The 21,581-nt window shown below is 41.7% G+C and overlaps 1 long non-coding RNA gene across 3 annotated transcripts; it reads left to right on the plus strand.

Annotated features, from left to right (window-relative positions):
• Positions 1–935: 935 nt before the first annotated feature.
• On the plus strand, positions 936–21,347 carry LOC125413840 (uncharacterized). 3 transcript variants are annotated; one of them, XR_007236067.3, is made up of 4 exons: positions 953–1,434; positions 17,564–17,589; positions 18,700–18,798; positions 20,953–21,347. It is a non-coding gene; the product is annotated as an uncharacterized LOC125413840 (long non-coding RNA). The 3 variants fall into 3 exon arrangements; XR_007236065.3 differs by lacking the exon at positions 17,564–17,589 and having other exon boundaries at positions 966–1,434; XR_007236066.3 differs by lacking the exons at positions 17,564–17,589; positions 18,700–18,798 and having other exon boundaries at positions 936–1,434.
• Positions 21,348–21,581: the final 234 nt, after the last annotated feature.

The raw sequence follows: 21,581 nt of genomic DNA on the forward strand, positions 1-21,581 counted from the left end.
GCAATAAATAAAAAGTGGAAAAGCATTTATGGATGCAATAACCTAGATGAATTCCTGAGAACTATATTGAAGTTGAAAAATTTAATCTTCAAAAAATCCAATAATGTGTGATTCTATATATGTAACACTCTTCAAATGTAAATGAAAGAAAAGGAGAACAAAAACTGCTAGCGGTTAGGAAGAGGGCAGAACGGGGAAGAAATCAGTGGCTGTGACAGTTTACAGTGTCCCTTGTTTCCTACTGTGTCTTCGTGCTTCACCCTGATAGTGTGCATTCTGCTCCTGCATAGGCTACCTAAGAATAAACATCCCTTAATAGTCAAACCAACTTGTGATGCTGGTTGGTCTTTCTTCAAGGCACAGCGAGTCCCACACCTTCATCGCCAACATAACAGTGGGGCTCTTGTGAGCCCCACAAAGGGTTGTGTTCCCAAAGGGAGCCTGCTTCCTTTGTGAAAGTGTGGGGAGGAAAGTGATATGGTGTTAATCAATACACCCAGTGATAAATGTTTATCTTGAGCAGAGAGCAAATAAAGGCGGGTTAGCAAGACCTTTATTGCCTGCTGTGGAGTCAGATCCACCTACAGCAGCTGGAGTCTTTTCTAGGTCACGTAGCAGAAAAGTTGAACAACCATTTCTAAAAATGTTTTTTTGCTGAAGTGCTAGGGCATAGAGGAAAAGCTTGGCCAGCATTAGTTTTGAATATCGATGTACTCTAAAATTCTCAAGAACGGCATACATCTCTCTCAAAAGCCTAAGTTCATAACTGGAAAACTATTTTAAGATAAGCCCCAGTGTAGTCACAAGCATAGACTGAAAGAGTGTGGAGGCATTGTTTGGGGTTATTAGGAGTTAAAACTAGCCTGAGAGTCTTAGAGAATGTTTTCCTGTCTATACCTTCTGGGGTTCTCCAACTTTCTAGGGGTCCTCTGGAGGACAAGTCGAAACATGATTTGTTAGTCCCTGCTTCTTGAATACCTAGCCCAGTTAAGGTTCTTGGGTTGGGAGCCAAGAATTTGAAGTATCTGTGGCAAGTTCCCAGCTGCCACTGTTCCCGGTCAAAAGACCTGGGAGAACCTGTGTTGGAAGCCAAGGTCTCTGGTTCCAGGCCACCCCGTTAGATGACCTTGTACCAGAGAGCACATAGTTGTTCCAGAGGAGTATAGTTGTTGGCTCTTTTATTTTTCCGAGCCGAGGAGAATTTCCAGATGGGTGGGAGTGTGATTCAGTATTAGACAGCAGCTGGAGCAGTCCTAAAAAGCCAGAGAGCAAAGATGCAACACCAGGCAGAGTTGCCTTGAGCTAAAGAGACAGCCGGGCTGTCACAGAAGAACGAAGCCGTGACTTGTGAGGCTGCTTGAAATCTTCGTTTTGAGAATCTTTTCAAATTTTCAAGTTTATCAAGAAAGCTAAAGCATTTTCTTGACCATTTAGGTAAGTAAATCCTACTTAAAAATTGCTTTTATGTATTTATGTAGGTAGGTAGATGCACACACTTGCGTGTGCAGAGGTCAGAGGACAACTTGAACGAACCAACTCCCCATGGGTCTCAGGGACCAGACTCAGGCAGGTGCTCAAGGCTACTTGAAATGAAAACTCCTTTGCACATGGAGTCATTTTGCTGGCCCTCTATATTAGCCTCAGACACAAGAAGTGGGAAGGGAACCAATGAGGAAGGCGGCGGCTTCCCAGGACTCAGTTAACATGGCCGAGTGGAGATGGATTCTGGGAGCGTTTTACTCCTCACATGATGACACATCCTACCAAAAGATTCACCGCTACCTCCTGTCCCCACAAGCGGGGGTCCTGGAATAATGAAGGGACTTCCAGGCTGAGAGAGGATTGTTGAGCAGAGCTAGCTCTCCTCAACAGTCAGAGAGCCCTGAATGAGATGTGACCATCCTTAGAGGCGAGATTCAGTGTCAGCTGCAGGAGATCCGTGGGAAGCAGCCTGGAGGGCGGGGTAGACTGGAGATCGAGGGTAGATTGCTTAGAAAGTACTTTTGAGATGAGTGGCTGCGGCTGCGGAGGATGGGGAAGGTGGAGGAAGCGGAACTTGGCAGAGGGTGCACTGAGTTGTACTGTAGCTCATAAAAGGCAGTCATGAAGGCCTCTGAGGTTGCCCGGAGGTGGTGTGGTGCTGGTGGTGAGAGCTTTGTCCTCACTGCCCTATGTGTTTGAAATCCTGGGTACAAGGATGTATTAGTTACTCTTCCACTGTGAGGAAGCGTTGGATGGAATCAGCAGAGAGGAGGAAAGCAGCCCTTTGGCTTATAGTTTCAGAGTTCCTGTTCTTATTATAAGGAGAGTGGTTGGGATTGGCAGAAGGAGTGTGGCAAAGGCAGGTCACATGGCAATGGACCAGGACGCTGAGAGAACTCCAGAGTCGGGGGCAGAAATAACCTTCAGAGTCTTGCCTCTGGTCACCCTCCTCTGCCAGCTATGCCCCACCTTCTCAAGATGCCACAACCTTCAGATTAACACCAGCAGATGGGGAGCAGATCTTCAAAGTGTGGGCTTACAAGGGAACATTTGAGATTTAAACCTCAACACGGGGCTGCAGGGATGAGAGGCGCAGCCTTGGTGATGCTGTCTCTGTTTCCAGGGCAAATAAAATGATCTCTCTCAGAATCCCACCATGATGAAGGGATCCAGCATAGACTGATTTCTCATGGCTCAAAATCCTTTATTCCGAATTACAACTGATCTCACATTTAATCCCTGTCCTGGAATTAGAGAGCGAAAAGCAAAAGGAAATTCCTTTCAGTTTAGGGAAGAGAGCCAATAATCCTTACCAAAATTAAATGAGGTAAGGATATCCACAGGAATTACCACAAAAAGAGGCTGTTTGTCTTTCCAGAAATCCATTTGCTTTTACCTACTATAACAATGAATCCCTAGATGCAGGTTCTTGGTTATTGATATACACTACATTTCCCAGTATCCTTTGAATATGGTCATGTAACTAGAGTCTGGCCAATAAGATCTAAAGGAAAGAGTTAGTTGATAATTGTAAATCCTTCTTTGAAAGATCATTGGTCTGAGCTGGGCACAGTGGTTTCTGACAGTAATCTCAGTAGAGGTTGAAGGATAAGTAGAGGGAGAAGGAACAGAGAGATCAAGATCAGCCTGTGATATGTGCTGACAGTATAGTTCAAACAAACAAACAAACAAAGAAGTAAATGCCATACGTTGTTGTCTGCTTGGCTACTGCCATCTTGGATGATAAAGAAAGAACCAAATCATGGAAACAGCCGATAAGTTAGTGAGCTGAAAGGGACCGTGAAGAATATGTGGGGCAGAGACCGAATGCTCGTGAGGGGATAACAAACTGCTTTCTCACTTAGGTTAACAGTTTTAGATCTCTGTTACTTACAGTTAAACTCGGTCCTAAGTAGCACAAATGCATGGTATTTGACCATTCGTTGTGTATGTGTGTGTGTATGTGTGTGTGTGTGTGTGTGTGTATGTGTGTGTGTGTGTGTGTGTGTGTGTATGTATGTGTGTGTGTGTGTGTGTGTGTGTGTGTGTTTATTTTGGGACAGAAGAATGACTTACTCCAAAAGTACATAGCCTTCTCACACACAGACCACAGGCGATCCTTATTCACTACTTGAGAGATCATTTTCTTCCCCAGGCTTTTGGATAGCAACATTAAATATCTATTTCAAAAAAAAAATGCCCTGTATAGTTTGGAATTCAGAAGCAGCAATGCATCATTTAGATGTTAATTACATTTAAATCAGTGGCACGATGAGCAAAGCACCTGTTGGGAGTATGTGCAAAATATGTGGACATTCGTCTACAAGAATTATTAATTTTACATTTTCCATCTGAAACCCATAAAAGAGCCATTTTCTGAGATACTAAAGATCCAAGGTCATGCAAAAACATCATATTTGTAGTGAAGATCAAGGTCTGGTGAAGTTTGGAATCAGGAGTGACCTGGTCCTGACAATTCTGAAAAGACAATATTACACCCTATTCTCTCATTTGCACAAAAGCATTGCCATGGTTAAAGCTATGTGTGGATAGAAATTCAAAACAGCATTATGATGCCTTAAAGCCATTTGGAAAATGACTGGTTTCAGAGAGTGGTATTTAATCTGCATATTTTTTTTTTATCAGTACCTGCTAACTGGCTCTCCTTTATTAGCAAACCAAATGTCAAAAGATACAAATGTAAATTAGTTGTGATTACTCTGAGTGGTCAAATACTTAGCAATTTAATATTGGCATCACACTGACCTGGTGGACAAGAAGTACTTAGGTAAAAGAAAAACGGAGAAAACAAAAGCAAAAGCTTAAGTGTTAAGACAATTTCAAAACACAGGAAGATAAAGAGAATAGAAGTTAACTTAGCTTGTTTGGACCTTATCAGGGTAGTTTCCATATTCAGGTCACCTTTTTAGTGCTGTCTTCCCTTCCTGGATGCTGAATGCTGTCTTTTCCAACAGCCCACACCTGTGACTCTTTCTTACACAGCAGAAAGATCCAGAAATGTCTGGGAGTTATGCATACCCTAAGAGGGTCTTGCAGCCTGTCACCTAAGGGGTTCAGAGGAGACATGAACTCTACATCATAATGGAAGAAACTGATGTACCTCAGTACCTACTTCTGCAGCTTGATCAGCATGAAGCCACTGTCCTATTACCTTTTCCTGAGACATCCCCATTCCAATCTTCTCTTCTTTTCCATCTTCCTGACCTGCTTATGGCTTATGGCTTGCCGTAACACCCTCCTGCATCAAGGTCTGTCTGGGCGAACTGGGCACATTAGTTCTGTAATTTTAGACAAGTGATTTCTCCCTCTCTGTGTTCTCGTCTGAAAACTCCAGGCAACTACTGCCCTCCATTCCTGGGGTTGTCCTGAGGTTTAGACAGGGCAAAATAGTTCAGCACTCACTTTTCTGTGGGTCCTGCACACACACAGGATAAAATACGTATCACACAATGTCTGAGTTGCATTTAGAGTACAGTCAGTGTTATTCAAAGGGTGCTGGTGAGGTTAGGAGCAAAGCGTGGGGGCAGAGGAGCTCTTGTTTTCTGTACATCTTTTTCCTTTACAGGCGCATCTAGAACAACTTGCTGTTGATCAAAAGTCTGCTTGTGGTTCAGTTTGGTTTGCTTTTGTTTTTCAGTGTGATGAAGCCCATGGCCTTACAAATGCTAGGCATGTACTCAGCCCTGGGCTACCTCTACTGCCCCTTGTCTGCCTTTCATTGTGTCTCACTGTGAATTCTTTTTTTTTTTTTTAGAAAGCAATTTTATTAAATTATAAAAGTTTCCATTTCCGCCCCTCCTCCCAACACCCTCCCACTCCCCCCACTCCCTCTCCTCCTCCCTCTCCATCCCTAAGAGCAGTCAGGGTTTCCTGCCCTGTGGGAAGTTCAAGTTCCTTCAAGTTCCTCCCCCCTCCCTCTAGGTCTACGAAGGTGAGTGTCCAGACAGACTGGATCCGCAAAATCCAGTATATGCAGAGGAAACAAGTCCCAGTGTCATTGTCAATGGCTTTTCGGAAAGACTCCGGCCAGCCACATTCAGAGAATCTGGCCACATTCAGAGAATCTGGTGGGATCGCGTCCTCGTTCAGTCCCAGTCCAACTGGCCTTGGTAAACTCTCATTAGATCCGTCCCCTTGTATCAGTGGGTGATCACATCCCTCGCAGTCCTTATTTCCTTTTTCATTTTCTTCATCCTTCTTCACTGTGAATTCTTTAGTCAGAGAGACGTCACTCAATGGGTCCTAGAGTTCCTTACATGTTTTAGTTTTAGGTATGAAAATTTGAATTCAGCACAATGCCAGGCCCGGGGAAACCAAAACAGCTGTCACACTATATTGTTTTTGCTTGTAATTACATCTTCCTGTCTAAGCACAACTGCCCTAAAGCAGAAATTCAGCAAGATTATGGCCAAGTACTCATGAATGAACATGTGTGATGTGTTGTTGTTTTTCTTTAGAAGAGTACTCACAGATCTAAAGGTAAGTAAACATGTCATCAAGGATATCTACACCCCTCCCCCCAAAATGTGACTGTGCTACATGATGTGGCCAAGGGTTACAGTGTGATGGAATTAAGGTTGCTAGGAAACTCACTCACAGAGGTGATCTCGGACAATCTAGATAGGCCCCTTGTAACGAAAAAAACCCTTATACATAGAGGAGAGGCAGTTCAGAGGTAGATATGACTCTGGAGAACAGAGTGAGGAGGAATGAAATGTTCATCACCCCTCTTGGGCTTTGAATGTAGAAGAATGTAGTTGTACCAAAAAGTTCCACAGTAATCTGAATGGAATATAACAGTGGTTTATTTATTTGGGGATAAATTCATAGTAAGGGTAATGATCTGCAGTCCTTTGCATGCATTAGGAACTGGAACTGAATCCAGCAGTAAAAAGGGGCTGTGGCACACTTTCGTCTGCATTTATAGTACATGAGACTATAGTATCACAGAGTGGGTTGGTATCTTAAAGGCTATTGGCTGAAGGAGTTTCCACAACACCTCCCACTTTTTTAAAAAAAATAAGACAGTAATAAGTCTAATACAAAACTATACATAATAAGAACAAATATTAAGTATAAAAATGCTTGGCTAAGTCATGAGAGGAAAGTAACTATGACTATCTAGTCTTCAAGACCTGAGAAGGGAAATAATATTACCTGAGTAAATAGGAAGTTCAATCAAGCATCTTCCAAAAGGTGCAAAGAATGACAGAGACAACTGACTACTTGGGCAAGCACCCAAAGTCTCATTTGCAACATTTGGGCAACCAACTTTAGCTTACAGGCCCATAGTATCTGGCAGACTTTTTCATGAAGCAGGAAATTTGAAAGACTGTTTTGCCTATATTGACAGTTTGTCAGTCACTTTCTTCTGTGTCCTGCAAAATATCTGGTAGTTTCGTTTCATCTGTGAAGAAGAAACCCTGAAGGACTGTCTTATCTTTTGGAAAGTTCAGCATTCACTTTTCTGTGGGTTCTACACATCCAGTTCATTCAACATACCAACCATCAAGCAGCCCAGGCAAGAGCAGTTTCTTGTCTAAATGGCTAGCCTTGTCACATTGAAGGCAAATTCCATAACAAGTTTCTTCAATGTCCATTATCCTCTCTGAAGTAACTGGTACTGCCAGAATCAGACATGTTTCACTGTTGGGAAAAGTCAAAGTTTAAAAAAAAACCCTGTTAAATGTCATATTCTGTAGGTCTTTGAAGTGTGGAAATTATCTATCTAGTTGAAATAATCTCTGCATATCTAGAAAATCTAACTAGAATATATAAAAGTTTGATGATTATAGATTACATTTTAAATGAGCTGCACAAACACAATACCTTAAACAAGAGCAGAAATACATAAACACAGCATAACAAAATAGACCTTAAATTTGTATCAATAGACCAAGATCCATACTAATGTAAAGTATTTATTTCTATATCATAATCCCCCCTTAAATGAAAACAAACATTCATAAACAATCATTTTGGAAATTTGGTCATTGTTTTCTCCAAACTGGTTTCTGCTGTTTGTTGGATGAAGTATTTTTAGGGTTCACAGAGATGTTTGAGGGGGAACTCTTATTCCATCAAATTACATTAGCCTGAAAGGAATTCACAGGTTTTCATTCTCTGCAGGGAGGTGGGGGGGAAGCAAAACCTCCTTTCCAAAACAACATATCCTTAGACTTAAATTTTGAAGTCAAGATACCTTTATGTTGGTTTAACTTAGTAGCCCCCAGAATCAAATATCTCTCTACAGTCAAAAAATTCAAAGAACACAATAATACACATAATCCAGACTCTGTGTATATTCCATCTTTATGAGGCTTTTTCTTTACTCCTTTAATCTATGATTGTCTGTACACTTTTATATTACTTTTACTGTCTCTTTAAAGACTGTTTTATTTCTAAATCTATTTATTTTTTATAAGTGTTTATACTCTTTTTCCTCTATCTTCCAAGCCTATGTACAATTTTAAACATATTGTGATCTGTTCAGAGCTTTATTTTTGTCTGAATCTGTCTTTATTGCATATCTGTAATCATTATCTGACTAGGAGCACTTTTTAAAAAAATGCTAAGTGGGTGTGGCTAGGATCAACGCTGTGGCCTTGCCTGTTGGCTCCACCCAGTCCAACATGGCAAAGATATGTTCACTGGCTCTGCAAGCCATGCTCACCACCCCAGCTCCGGGGTATTTCCATAAAGCAATTTTAATAAGCTGCTCACACATCTTATTTAAGTGCAGGACCTCTCAAAAGAGCCAGAGCTGTTTGTGCTGCCAGCACAGACCAGGAAGCCGTTTCTTAAAGAAGTCCTGCAGCTTTTGCTGATAATACTGAGTCAAGAAGCCTTCTCTTAAAAGAGTCATGCCTCTGCTCCACACCAGAAAACAGAGCTTATTTGAAAATATGTGGCTAACAAGAAGCTCCAATTGACTCCCATTTTTGTGGGTTAGAAGTCCTTTTTTATGCTTTCTTAGGGTTTATGTGGATGTACATTGCTGAACGTTGGGTGCCATTTTGTAAACAGGGACTCCTCTTTCATTCTTAGACCAGAAAAATCACACAGAAACTATATTAATTTCAACACTGTTTGGCCAATAGCTCAGGCATATTTCTAACTAGCTCTTACATCTTAAATTAACTCATTTCTATTAATCTGTATATCACCTCGAGGGTGTGGACTATTTGTGAGTTTCTGAGGTCGGGTCTTTCTCCTTCGGTATCTGCATGGCACCTCCTTGACTCTGCTACTCTGTCTCTCTCTATTCAGATTTCCCACCTGGCTTTATTCTGTCCTGCCATAGACTGAACGAGCTTCCTTATTAATCAACCAAAATAAGACATATTCACAGCATATGGAAGGAAATCCCACATCAGAAGGATGGCAGTCAGGCAATATAAGCACTTTCTAGAAACTAAGGAAAGGAAGATAAAGGAGTATTCCCTTGGAGTTTCCATAAGAGGAAGCTATACACCATGTCTCAACATCCCACTGAGACCAACCTTGAGTTAAGAAACAAGGAAAGAAATATGTGAGTTAGCTAGCCTGCTAACTGCAGCAAGAGAAGACTTATACAGACCACTTCAGAATCTGCTATAAGTTTCATCAACTTTCTTCAAGAGATTCCTGCCTTTCCCACAGCAGTTTCTTCAGGAAGGTCCCAGACTTCAGCCTGCAGATAAATAACTGTAGCTCTGACACTAAGCCATGTTCTGTCACAAAGTAGGACAGGGCTTTCAGGAAGATCACACTGGAGATAGGGGTACTCAAAATGCCTGGCTACTAGACAGGCCCATGGCTTTACAGAGTAAGTCTTGAGCAAATATCATATGTCACCCTCGGGGTGTGAGGGACCAGTTTCTGGCACCAGAGACCACAGGCCTGGAAAGATAGGCAAAGTTGTTAATCACTTCATTTAAAAAATAAATTCTTGTTCAGTTAGTATATTAAACAATGGATTTTTATGACTTTTTCGTGCACATGTAGTTATATTTTTCTCATATTTACTTCTCTTCTTTACCCTCTTGGCCTTTCCCCCACCTCCCACTGATATCCTTCCTCCTCCAGAGTTCCACTTCTGTTTTCATGCCATAGTGATCCCTACAGCGTCTGGACCAGTTTACAGTTCTACCACCAGTGCGCAAGGCTTTTGCCCCACATCCTCCCTTGCTCTGGCTGTTCATTTCCTTGATGGCACTCCTTCTGTCTAAGGCAGGAAGTCACGATGTACTTTCAATTTGCATTTCCACTAGAGCTAAGAATATTGAATTGCTTTTCAAATATTTATCAGGCATTTTTGTTTCTTTCTTTGAAAACTCTTTTCAATTCAGTTTCCCCTTATTGATTGGGTGATTTATGTTTTGCTAATAAACTTTTTGAATTCTTTATATATACTGGTTGCTAACTCTTAACATATATACATATATGTTATTATATGGATTTATTTCTGGATATTCTAGTCTATTCTATTGATCTTCACATCTGTTTCTGTGCTGGTATTAGGTGGACTGCTTTTTTGTTGTATTTTTCAAGACAGGATTTCTCTGTGTAGCTCTGGAGCCTGGAACTTGCTCTATACAGCAGGCTGACCTCGAATTCACAGAGATCCACCTGCCTTTGCCTCCCAGGTGCTGAGACTAAAGGTCTCACTACCATCCAGCCTGTTGTTTGTTTGGTTTTGTTTTTTATTTTTTAAACTATGGCTCTGTAGTAAAAATTTGAAATCAGGTACTGTGGTATCTTAAGAACTGATTTTTGCTTAGAATTACTTTGGCTATTCAGTGTCCTTTATCACTTCCTATAAATTTTGGGATTGATTTTTATACTTCTGTGAAGAAAGTCCCTGGAAATTTGGTGGGGATTTTGTTGATTCAGTAGGTCACTTTTGGTGATGGAGACATTTTGATGATTTTTATGATATTAATTTTGCCATTCCATGAGCATCTGATATTTTATTTTTTTGTGTTTTTCTTCAGTTTTTTCCTCCAGTGTCCTAGGGTTTTCATTGTAGAGGTCATGTGCTCCTTTGTAGGGTTATTCCTAGATATTTTACTTTTAAAACTATTGAGGATTTTTTAAAAGTGGCTTTTTAAACAGATTTCTTCCTTATTAAGTTTTTTATTGAAATATGGAAAAGTAATTGATTTTTATATATTGATTTTGTGTCCTTCTACTTTGCTGAAAGTGTTTATTAGATCTAAGGGTTTTCTGGGTCTTCAGTGTATTTTAGTAAGGATCATAACATCTGAGTTAGGAACACTTGGGCTTCTTTATTTTTTATTTGTGTCCCTTTTATTTCTTTTTCTTGACTTATTATTTTAAGACTTGAAACACATGAAGGTGAGATGGTGGCTCAGTGGCTAAGAGCACTGGCTGCTCTTCCAGAGGACCCAGGTTTGTTTCCTAGCATCTGAATGGTGGCTCACAACCATCTGTAACTCCACTTCCAGGGGATCCAATACCCTCTTCTGATCTTCACAGGTACCTGACATTCATATAATACACATACATACAGGCAGGCAAGTCATTCGCATAATGTAAAAACAAAAAAGTAGCAAAAATTGAAACACCGTATTAAACAAGAGCGAGGAGAGTAGAGAGCCTTGTCTCATTGCTAATTTTCAAGGAAATATTTTTGAGTTTTCTTCATTTGGTATGTAGGCTATAGATTTGTCATATATATCATTTATTAGGCTGAGATATTTTTATTCAGTTTCTGGTTTCTTCAGCATTTTTATCACGAAGGGTTGATGAATTGTGTCAAAAACCCTTTCCTGTACTATTAAGATGAGTGTGTGATTTCTGTGGTTGAGTTTATGCACTGTATTACATTTATTGGCATGTATATGTTGAACCATCCTTGTAGTCTTGGAAAAAGACCCACATGTATTATCTTTTTAATGTGTTGTCAAATCTTGTTTTCTGGTATTTTATTGAGAATTTTCATGGATATATTCATTAGAAACTTGACGTCATATATATACATATTTATTACATATTATTCATTACCATATATAATACATTTAACACAACATATAATATAAAGAAAATAATATATCATATAATGGTATATTTAATATAGTTTTTATTTTATATGTATTATATATGTATATGTTATGTAAAATATGTAAATATATTTTCATTAAACTTTCATCTGGTTTAGGTTTGGGGTAATAAGGTGAGTTTGGAAGGGTTCATCTTCTGTTTTACAGAATAGACTGAGATGTTTTGAGGCTAGCTCATCTTTAAATGTCTCATAGAATTCATCAGTAAATCTGTCTGGTTCTTGAGTTTTCTTTGTGTTCACAGACCTGAGGCTGACACATGTAAGTGCTTTGTATGTCGATCAAAGAGGATCCCATTTCTTGTTTTATATCAGTTTAGCTTGTTTTCATCTTCTTGATTGAATTTTTGGAGGTTAAAACTGTTTCTTAGAAAATTAGGAAACAACTTTCCTTAAGACCCAGTATTACACTTTTGGGTATATATCCAAAGGGTGCTCAATCGTGCCACAAAGATATGTGCTCAACTATGTTCATAGCAGCATTGTTTGTCATAGCCAGAAACTGGAAACAACCTGAATGCCCTTCGACTGAAGAATGGATAAGGAAAATGTGGTCCATTTACACAATGGAGTACTGCACAGCAGAAAAAAAAAATAACGACAGCTTGAATTTCGCAGGCAAATAGATGGAACTGGAAAACATTATTTTGAGTGAGGTAACCCACACCCAGAAAGACAATTATCACATGTACTCATTCATAAATGGTTTTTAAACATAAAGCAAAGAAAACTAGCCTACAAATCACAATCCCAGAGAACCTAGACAACAATGAGGACCCTAAGAGAGACATACACAGATCTAATCTACATGGGAAGTAGAAAAAGACAAGATCTCCTAAGTAAATTGGGAGCATGGGGATCATGGAAGAGGGTTGAAGGGGAGGAAAGAGGTAGAAGGGGAGCAGAAAAATATAGAGCTCAATAAAAATAATAAATAAATAAACAAATAATAAATAAACTGTTTTCTGATAACATCGCCAGAGATGTGAAGTCTTTTATAGTTTCTCTTCACAGCTCATCCTGTTAGGTTTGGGGTCAGCTCCAATGGTCTCACATCAGTTGGTTTGGGGACATTGTTTTATAAGGTCTCTTGACTCAAGGTCTGCCTGAAGCCTGTCATTTGCAGGACAGAGAGAGCAAGCATAAGGGAGAGGGGAGTACGTTAACAGAACTCACCAGTGCAGCTCCGAGGTTCCAGCTTCTGGTTCTCTGTGGTACAAGACATGGCCTAGTGCAAAAACCCAGAGAGAAGCAGGAAAGTGGAGTTCCAGGAGCAGGCATCGCCCACCTCCAGTGTCAAGACCTCCCTGCTTTATAAGAGCTTAAGATCCACAGCTCTGTGTGTCCAGAGTCAACATTCGCAGACACATGATAATATGTTAAGAACATGTTCCCAGAGAAATCAAGTAAGGACAGAGAGGAACAGAGGGGGAGAGGAGAAGCCCAAAGGCATGCTATTTCATAGCTGTCCAGTGGGCATTGTTGGCCTGGCCCTGAGAATGCTAATAGATATGTCATTTGGCCACCCCAAGACAAGGTAACATTGCTTTTACATGCTTATACTGTCAATCACTGGCTGAAGCCTGATGCAGTGGGTACGTACCTCAGGTCCTTTTGGTGTCTAAATGAGGGGACAAAGATGAAACCGCCAAACAAGCCTTGGTGATGTCATTCCTCCCTAGAAGTGAACACACCGATGCTCTTCAGTCCATTGTATGTTGCCCACAGGACTGTGAGCTAATTGCCAGACTCTGGGTGGGGAGGTCAAGCTCTGAGGATATTGTCCTCTAGACTTGGTTGTAACCAACAGTGCAAACAAATAGCAAGTAAGACGTGTGTTCAGTTTATCTTGAGCACGATTCTCTTTGTTAGAGTAATGTCATAGGTTGTAAAAGGAGCACCCCTGTTCCCAAACCCCACATCACTCACACAGAAACATCAGTGAGTTTAATTGCAGCAGAAAACAGCTGATTTGACTACTTTCTTGCCAAATGCTCAAGTATGCTTTCAGAGCTGCAGATGGACGATCAATTTATGATGTCTGCCATGGATGAATTCGGAACGAAAAATTGGTATGGTGGGCTGGTAATGGCCTGGGGAGTGAGAGAGTGGACCCAGTCAGATTGATCCCATTTCTGATTTTCTCGGTGACTAGAGCTCATCTGGGTGGGCTTACCTATGGTTCACACCTTCAGCTCACCTTGCTGGTCAAGATGACCTTTCTTTTTCATTCTTAAAAAAAAAAAACAGAAAAAACAAAAAACAAAAAACAAAAAAACCTCCCTCTTTCTCTCCTTTCTTTCCTATGTTCTCTTAGTTTGGTGCTCATGCTCACAGGTTTTTATTCTATAAACACTCTGTCGTCTTTGTGACATGGACTCATTCAGGACATGTTTACAGTACTTAATGACATCTCCCTGAGAAATAATGAGAATGCCTTTAAAGGTTGTCTTCCTCCAGTGCGTGCAGCGGGGCGGCTCGCCGGGCCTGTGAGATGAGAGCCGAGGGTCTGGCAGGGGGAAAATTGACTTAATTTCTTTTCACCACATGAAATGGGGTGTCTGGGAAGGATGACCTAAATGCAGAGCCTAAAAACCAATTAATTCTGAATTGTGAATTTGTGAGCGCATCAAGCTGTGTGCAGAATTTCCGATGAGGCAGACCACGCATACCTGGCTTGTTTGCAAAATGTGAGGCTGTTTCCGCCTAAATACACCTAATGGTCCGTTATTGAAGCGCGGCTTCGGCTCTGTCACACTCCAGCTTGAAGACCCGCAGTGGGTTCCTCATGAGATGGCATTTCAACCCTCAGCCTGGCTGCTTGACGCTGGGTGGTACTGCTCCAGTCTCCCTAGGGTTGGTTGGACTCTTTCCCGGGGTCGCTCACTTGCTGCTGTCACTGTTACGAAGTCAGGCTGTGTGCAGCAACCCACATCTCCAGCAGGCAGGGCAGTGCATCCTTGGCATCTTGGGGGTCAGTGACAAAGGTCCAGCCCACCTTCCCTCGGGTAGTCTCTGTGTTCTGCTGCTGTGCAGGCTTGCATCCTGATTTCTCTGCCAAAATGCAACCCGATTCTAGCACATCCAGGTTAACTCCTCCGGGGTTTGCTGAGTTGGCTTTGCAAGTGGCACCAGTGTGTGTGTGTGTATGTGTGCGTGTGTGTGTGTGTGTGTGTAACAAAAATGAATCAGACGCAGCATATCAGGACCACTTAAGAAAAGTGAAGAGCAAATAGAAACAATTGGCATCACACTAGGTTAAATTTGTGTAGTGATAATAAAATTATAATTAAAATACTATTACACACGAGAGGAAGGGCTCATGGCAAGGTTGTGAGTTTGTGCATGTGTGTGTGCATGCTGTATTGGTGGGGAAAGAAGTGTAGTGTGTGTGTGTGTGTGTGTGTGTGTGTGTGTGTGTGTGTGTGTGTGTGAGAGAGAGAGAGAGAGAGAGAGAGAGAGAGAGAGAAGTATGTGTCTGATGGATGGTGTGAAGTTTTGAGTGGTCTCCTGGGTGATACATATATGGCTCATGTTTAGTCTCCTGGATGGAGGAAAATGAGGTCCTTAAGCGTGTGAAGTATGTGTGGGATGGGTGACACTTATTGAGTTATGTGTTTGCTAGGTGTGGGATATAAAGTGTGTGTGTCCTGTGTGTCTGCAGGATGGTATGACATGAATCATGTATAAGTTGTGTGTATGGGGGGAGGTTTGCATGTATGGGACAGTCATGTGTATCTCCTGGATGTGGGGGATGTGACTCATGTAGTCGTGTGTGTGAATCTGCTATTTAAGGTGCATGCTGCATTTGTTAGGTGGGCAGATGTGAGGCCATATGTGTGCATTACGTGTGTGCTGGATTGCGCATATGGGACAGTCATCTGTATCTCCTGGTGTGTGTGTGTGTTCTGGGTGGGGGAGATGTGAGGCTGTATGTGTGTGAGTTGTCTTTATGCTAGGTGGCATATGCAGGGCAGTCATGTGTATATGGTGGGTATAGGGATGGACAGCATATATGTGTGTGTGCTGTATCTGATGGATTAGGAGATGTGAGGATGTATATGTGTGAACTGTATGCATGTGCTGGGGGGTGTGTGTGAGTCCTGTGTGTCTGCTGGTTAGCAGGGATGAGCTTACATTGGAGCAGGACAGGTCCCTAATCCTGCAAGCTGTGGTCAGGCATGGCGCCCACAGGAGACATCAATTATCCTGTACCTGATTCTGAGATTCTGACCTCCACGATGGTGGGACACTAAATGTATGTTGTTTAAGGCCCAGGCAAGATGAACTTTTTGACACTGAAAAGCAACTTATCACAAGTAAGTTCACACAAGAGTCTCACGCAATCTAGTTATAAAAACAAAAACAACACACACACACACACACACATACACATCTCATGGTATCTTAAGTAAGTTTACAGCTTCATGTTGGGCTCCATTCATAGCTCTCCTTTGCTGCATGCAGCCTGTGGGTCCCAGGTGGGATGTGCCCAGAGCCATTCCGTGTGTGGCTCTGTTTGCAGCAGCTCTTAGAAGCACTATAGCCCATAAATGAAAATTAGTCTTTGAAAATTTCTAGAATAATGGCAGATTTCAAGAATCCATGGTTTAGGTACTTTCTACTAGCAGTTTTGTTCTTTCTGTTAGCAGCATAAACAGAGAACACAGCACGTGGCCAGGTGACTGTGAGGTTTGACTGTGGGGCTGTGGGCTTGTTCTGTTTGTTGTGACTGAAATTGCTGTAACTGGTCAAATTCACCCAAGTCCCCTTTCTCTGTCTGACCCAAGGCACATTCACCTGGGCCCAGGGTTAAGCTGTGCAAAAGTCAGCTGGACTCTCACCTCCACTGTTGTTTCAGACAAATCCTTTTATTCTTTTCTTTTCTTTTGCAGTTTGGGCCTTCTGTTTTAAACTTCACTGACCCTTCCCTGCCTCCTCCCTCCTTGCTTTCTTTTTGGAGGAAAAGAAAGCATTTCAGAGCTTTGCTGAATTTACTCATAAAGACTCAACCAATAAATTCCTAACTCAAAAGATTAAAGACATTTATGTACGACATACAAAAAGAAAAAGTCTTGCTTACATCAGAGCCCCTGTGTTTGCATAGCTTAACCAAACAGAGAATAATGTTTGAAAGGCGAAGACTAACACAGACATTTTTTGCTTTTTAAAACGAGGCTCAATTACTCAAAAATGTTGCCTGCTTTGTTGGCTTTAAATGCTTTTATCTCGTTTTGATTTATGGCTGTCCCTTGTATAGACGCAGATCTCTGCTTAGCCACCTGTAGGCAGGTGTATCTTTTTAAAGCACACTCCCCAGTCCAGGGATTCATCCATCAACTGCTCACTTGGAGCCATAGCATTCAGCATCTTTTATCTCTGTGACCCAGTCACTAGGTCTATATCATCACAAATATTTAATTCTGGGTGACAGTCATGGCCAGAGAAAAGAAATTAAAGGGGAAAAAAGTACATGAATTTGGGGTGAATGGAAAGAAACGAACATTTATTAGATATGTATTTAGAGTCAGGAAGCAGAAGATATACTTTCTAATCTCTTTCCTTGCCTCTGATGCCCTCCTGTCTCATGTTTTTTCCCTTCCCATTTTTCTTTCTTCTCCTCCTCTCCTCTCCCTCCTCTCCCTCCTCTCCTCTCCTCTCCTCTCCTCTCCTCTCCTCTCCTCTCCTCTCCTCTCTTCTTTTCTCCTCTTCTCTGTCTTTCCCTCCCCTCCTCTCACCTTGCTTCCTTTGACCTTTTCTCTCTTTTCATCATTTTTCTTATTTTTTGGAAAAATTAAACATGACTTTCAACAAGTTACCACATTTCTGAAAAGGAAAACATCCATAAAGAACAGACTCATTAAGTCCTAGCTACCGCCTAACAAAACCTAGCTACTGTGTAACACCAAGTTACACGTATAGTAATGATGATATTTTTTCTGTTTATGTTCCCATTATTTACGTTTGAAACGATTTCCTTCAAAATCCATGGCTTAGAAGATACTGTGAATTTTGTCAAACAGGTACGCAAATGCATGTCTTAAAAGTCTGGGGAATGAAGCACTGGTGTTTCCCCAAGGGAAGCTGCTGAATGTAGATCCAGGTTTCTGTCTGTCCACGAAGGATATTTTCCCCCTTTAGAATCAAGGGATCTTCACCTCTCTGTCTTACAATTTAAATGCTTTATGAAGAGACATACCAAAAATATGAGGAAGCATCATCTGTATAATTACAGAATGCTCTCATCGATAATTAAAATATTATAAGAATGCCAAGCTCTGCTGCGAAGGTCTGTGGTATGCTGATGAGGTCCCAGGAGAGGGTGGGTGTCATCTTGGCACAATGGCTTTTAAGGGGATAACCCACATGAGAGTTCTGAGGGTTCACTGCAGTCAGCAAGACTGCATGAGCAAAGGAGCTTTTTGGTATCACCAAGTTCGAGGGCCAAACACCCATCTTGGCAGAGCTCAGCAGTTCCAGCCGTGGCCATTCTCAGGTACCATTTGGTATCCTTAGATTCTGATACAAATACCCCTGGAAGCACTCAGTCTGCCCATGGTTTATACACACAGCAGTCTTTCAAGGGCATCTGCTCATTACTCATACCATATATGAGAAACCCCATGGTGGAAACTTTCTTTTAACACATAAAGCAATTGCAACAGGTATAGTAGATGACAGACAATTTGAAAGCTCCAGTCAATATTGCAAGATCAGCGGAAGTGGGGCTTACACTACACCCCACTTTAGTTCTCACAGAGGAGCAAACAAACGAGGTGCTCCCCCTGCAGGGCATCCCACTGGTACAGTGCTCCAGCTCCAACTCCTCCACCTCAGGTAGCACAAATAGATGCAAATCCTACCAGGGGAGAGTTCTGCACTCTTTCCACAGGGCAGAGCTGGGCACCGCTTGGTCTGTGTTGCGTTCAGTCCTTTTACACAGCTCTCTTCTGCTTGTGGGTATTATAACCATTGCATAGGCAGCTGAGCACAGGTAGGATGGCCTTGAGATTCCATGAACTTGCCCTTCCCTAATGTGTTCACCTCATCATAGTGGATCCTCCCTTTCAAAGAAAAAAATAAGGGGTCACTTGGGAGATGGCTTAGTAATGCCATTTTTTTTTTTGCCTCAGTGTCCAAACGTGACTCAGCTTTCTACAAACTTTTGGTCAAGAAAAAAGTCTCAGAACTTGGTTGATAGGCTGGACAGAAGCCCCTCTAGGACTCCAAAGGTACCCTAAGTCTTGACATGTGGGGCTGCAGGTACAACGCAGGGATAGAACATTTGACACTCATCCTCAGGGCCCTGGATTCCATCCTGGTAGACTGAGGATCCCATACCTTACTCTGAAGATAAACTGGATGAAAACTTGAACAACTCTGGGTTCAAAACTGCTGTTCAGTATAAAAAGGAGGACTCTGGAGAGCTTGTGTCTACCTGAACGACATATTTTGATACTTGTACTCATGACATATAAAACATTATGCATAATTTATCTAAAAATTAACAATAGTAAACCCATTCAATATTGACATGAACAGTGTACCATTACATAAAAATAATTAAGATAATTAGATTTTTTCCAGAGAAAAACAATTATTACGTTAAAAAAATTACAGGTATCTTGAATATTTGGCTTAGCAAAGATGGCTGAATTCTCTTCTGTCTGACTGTATTCATCTGTTGTGTTGAGTTTGGTTGAAGTAAATGAAGGGAATCTGTGTGCTCATGGTTGTAGACAAAGGTTCTGAGATGGCTATTTCTGATCATTATGAATAGTCTTTCTTTCGCCACACACAAGTCTGAGTTTCTTAGAAAGTAGCTGCTTTGTGATACACAGAGACCTGCCATAGACTTGATCCATGCAAACAATGTGTGTGTTCAGAAATATCACACTAAACCTCATTTCTTTATGTAATTAAGCATGCAATGAATATTCCTGATTAATGTAAGTAGTATGTTTAATTAATTTTTAAAAGATGAGACATTTATTTATTACATGAAGAGGGTTACTTTATTGTGATTAGTTTAAAAGCAAAGCTCAGGCCTGATTTCTGTATTAGAATGCCTGCGGTGGCTGCATGTGACAGCACATGCATGTAACACCAGTGTTCGGAAGGCTCAGACAGGTGTACGTGAATTTGAGTACAGCCTGGGCTGCACAGTAAGTTTTGAGGCAAGGATGGACTGCATAGGGAGGCATTGCCTCATACAAAACAAAAATCCAAACAAACCCAGAGTGTCTTAAGTGGACCTCAGTGGACACAGTCCATCCTTCCCTTGTCTCCCACGCAGGATTTCCCGAATCCTCCCAGGTCTATACCTCCCTTCTCTACAAATTTACTAGGTGACTTTAAGAGATGGAGGGCACTCAATATGGCTGTATTTAAGACAAAGACCCTCTTCAGAGGCTTTGCCTACTCTCTCGCTCTGCCTGAGTGAGAGGCAGACCAAGACACACCAGATCTAACTTCTGTGAAATGCCTGATTGATGGAAGTGAGATGTGGGGCAGTAGACAGAGCCAAAGTTTCATTAATTTGGTCACTGTACTCACCTACCAGTTTATACGATGTCAGGATAAAGCCTTCCGAATTCAACATTGAATCAGGCTCCGGTTTGTACAGAATGTCTGGGTGCATAGTAGGGAGAGGGAGAAGAATGAATTCCTTGTGTGAATGAGACATTCAGCAGGAGCATGAATGAGGCCCAGGGGACATGGGAGTGGATACAATGCTCTAGTAAACACACTGTCCTTCCGATGCACTTCTCTCTGTGTGAGGCAGCTGTTTTCCGAGCACCTGCTTAGGCTTCTCTTTACAGTCACCTTCAGCCTCTTCCTGGATCAGGCTTTGCACAATGTGAACGGGACAGGTGATGTTTTCATTGTCTTTCTAGGATTTCCCCACCCTCCTGTCATTGGACAATTGTTTCCAACCTGTATGACTCTGTGTAAATGTGCGTGTCCACCAGGGCTCAGAGCTTAGTGACATTGATCCAGCCTGGTAATATGAAGCCGCAGGAAAAGAAATCCACTAACCACCTACCCAAGTCATCTCAGAACACTGGTACTTCCTGTCACTTGTCACAGAAAACCTAGAACTTTGAGTCTCAGCACAGAGTCTCCTACTGACTTGATACCATCTATCCAAGTTCACAGGAGCTTAGGTCAGAAGAGTCTCCTCACAGAAAGGCTTTGGCAAAGGACTTTCTGGGTTTGTCAGCCCCACATACTCAGCTAAGACCTCTTAGTGCTTTTTCAGCAGGCCTGAGGCCATCTTTCTTCTTCTAAAGACTCTAAATGCACCATCTCAATTTTTGTTGTGCTTGTGTGTGTGTGTGTGTGATTGGTTTCTAGAAAACTAATCTCTGTTCATATGGTTTCAGTTTCCAGGGACTGCAACTGCCCTGAAGAGGAACTGGTGGACAGAAAATCAGAAAGCAGCCAGGGAATCTTGCCATGACTTAACAGCTCTTTGCTGCCTCCCAACTATCGCAGCCACGGGAGAGGCACATTCACTTGAGAATACAATGGACAGGAGTCATTTACTTTGGATTCAGGCCAAAGAGTTAATCGGATGCCATTTGTAGGTATAGTAATTTCAAGTTCAGACCCATGAAAATCTTTTCTGGTACTTTTGTCTGAACTAGAGATGTGACTTAATGCGGTAGTTCTTGAGGACATTAACTTAAAGCCACCTTGGAAGCGCAAGTCCCTGGGGTAAAGAAATAGGTTCATGTCTTCCTGTGCCGGAGTCTGCTGACTAAACCCTCAAAGTTTAGAGTCCTTGTCTTTTGTACACTTGGGTCCACATGTCCAAAGTGGCTTGAGAAATGATTTATCAATAGTTAACATCCCTTTCCAATCAGATGTTTCCAGAAAAAAGACCCAGATTGAGCAATGGAGGCTGGACTACATCTGAAAGGTTGTTTTGCTGCATGTTTCTGAGAAAAGGCAAATTGTCAACATCTCTGTCCCAGAGAGCATGGATCGATAAGCCCTTCCCAGGAGGAGG

This window comes from Myodes glareolus, chromosome 10 (assembly GCF_982192425.1).
Source record: "Myodes glareolus chromosome 10, mMyoGla1.1, whole genome shotgun sequence".
Classification (NCBI taxonomy): domain Eukaryota; kingdom Metazoa; phylum Chordata; class Mammalia; order Rodentia; family Cricetidae; genus Myodes; species Myodes glareolus.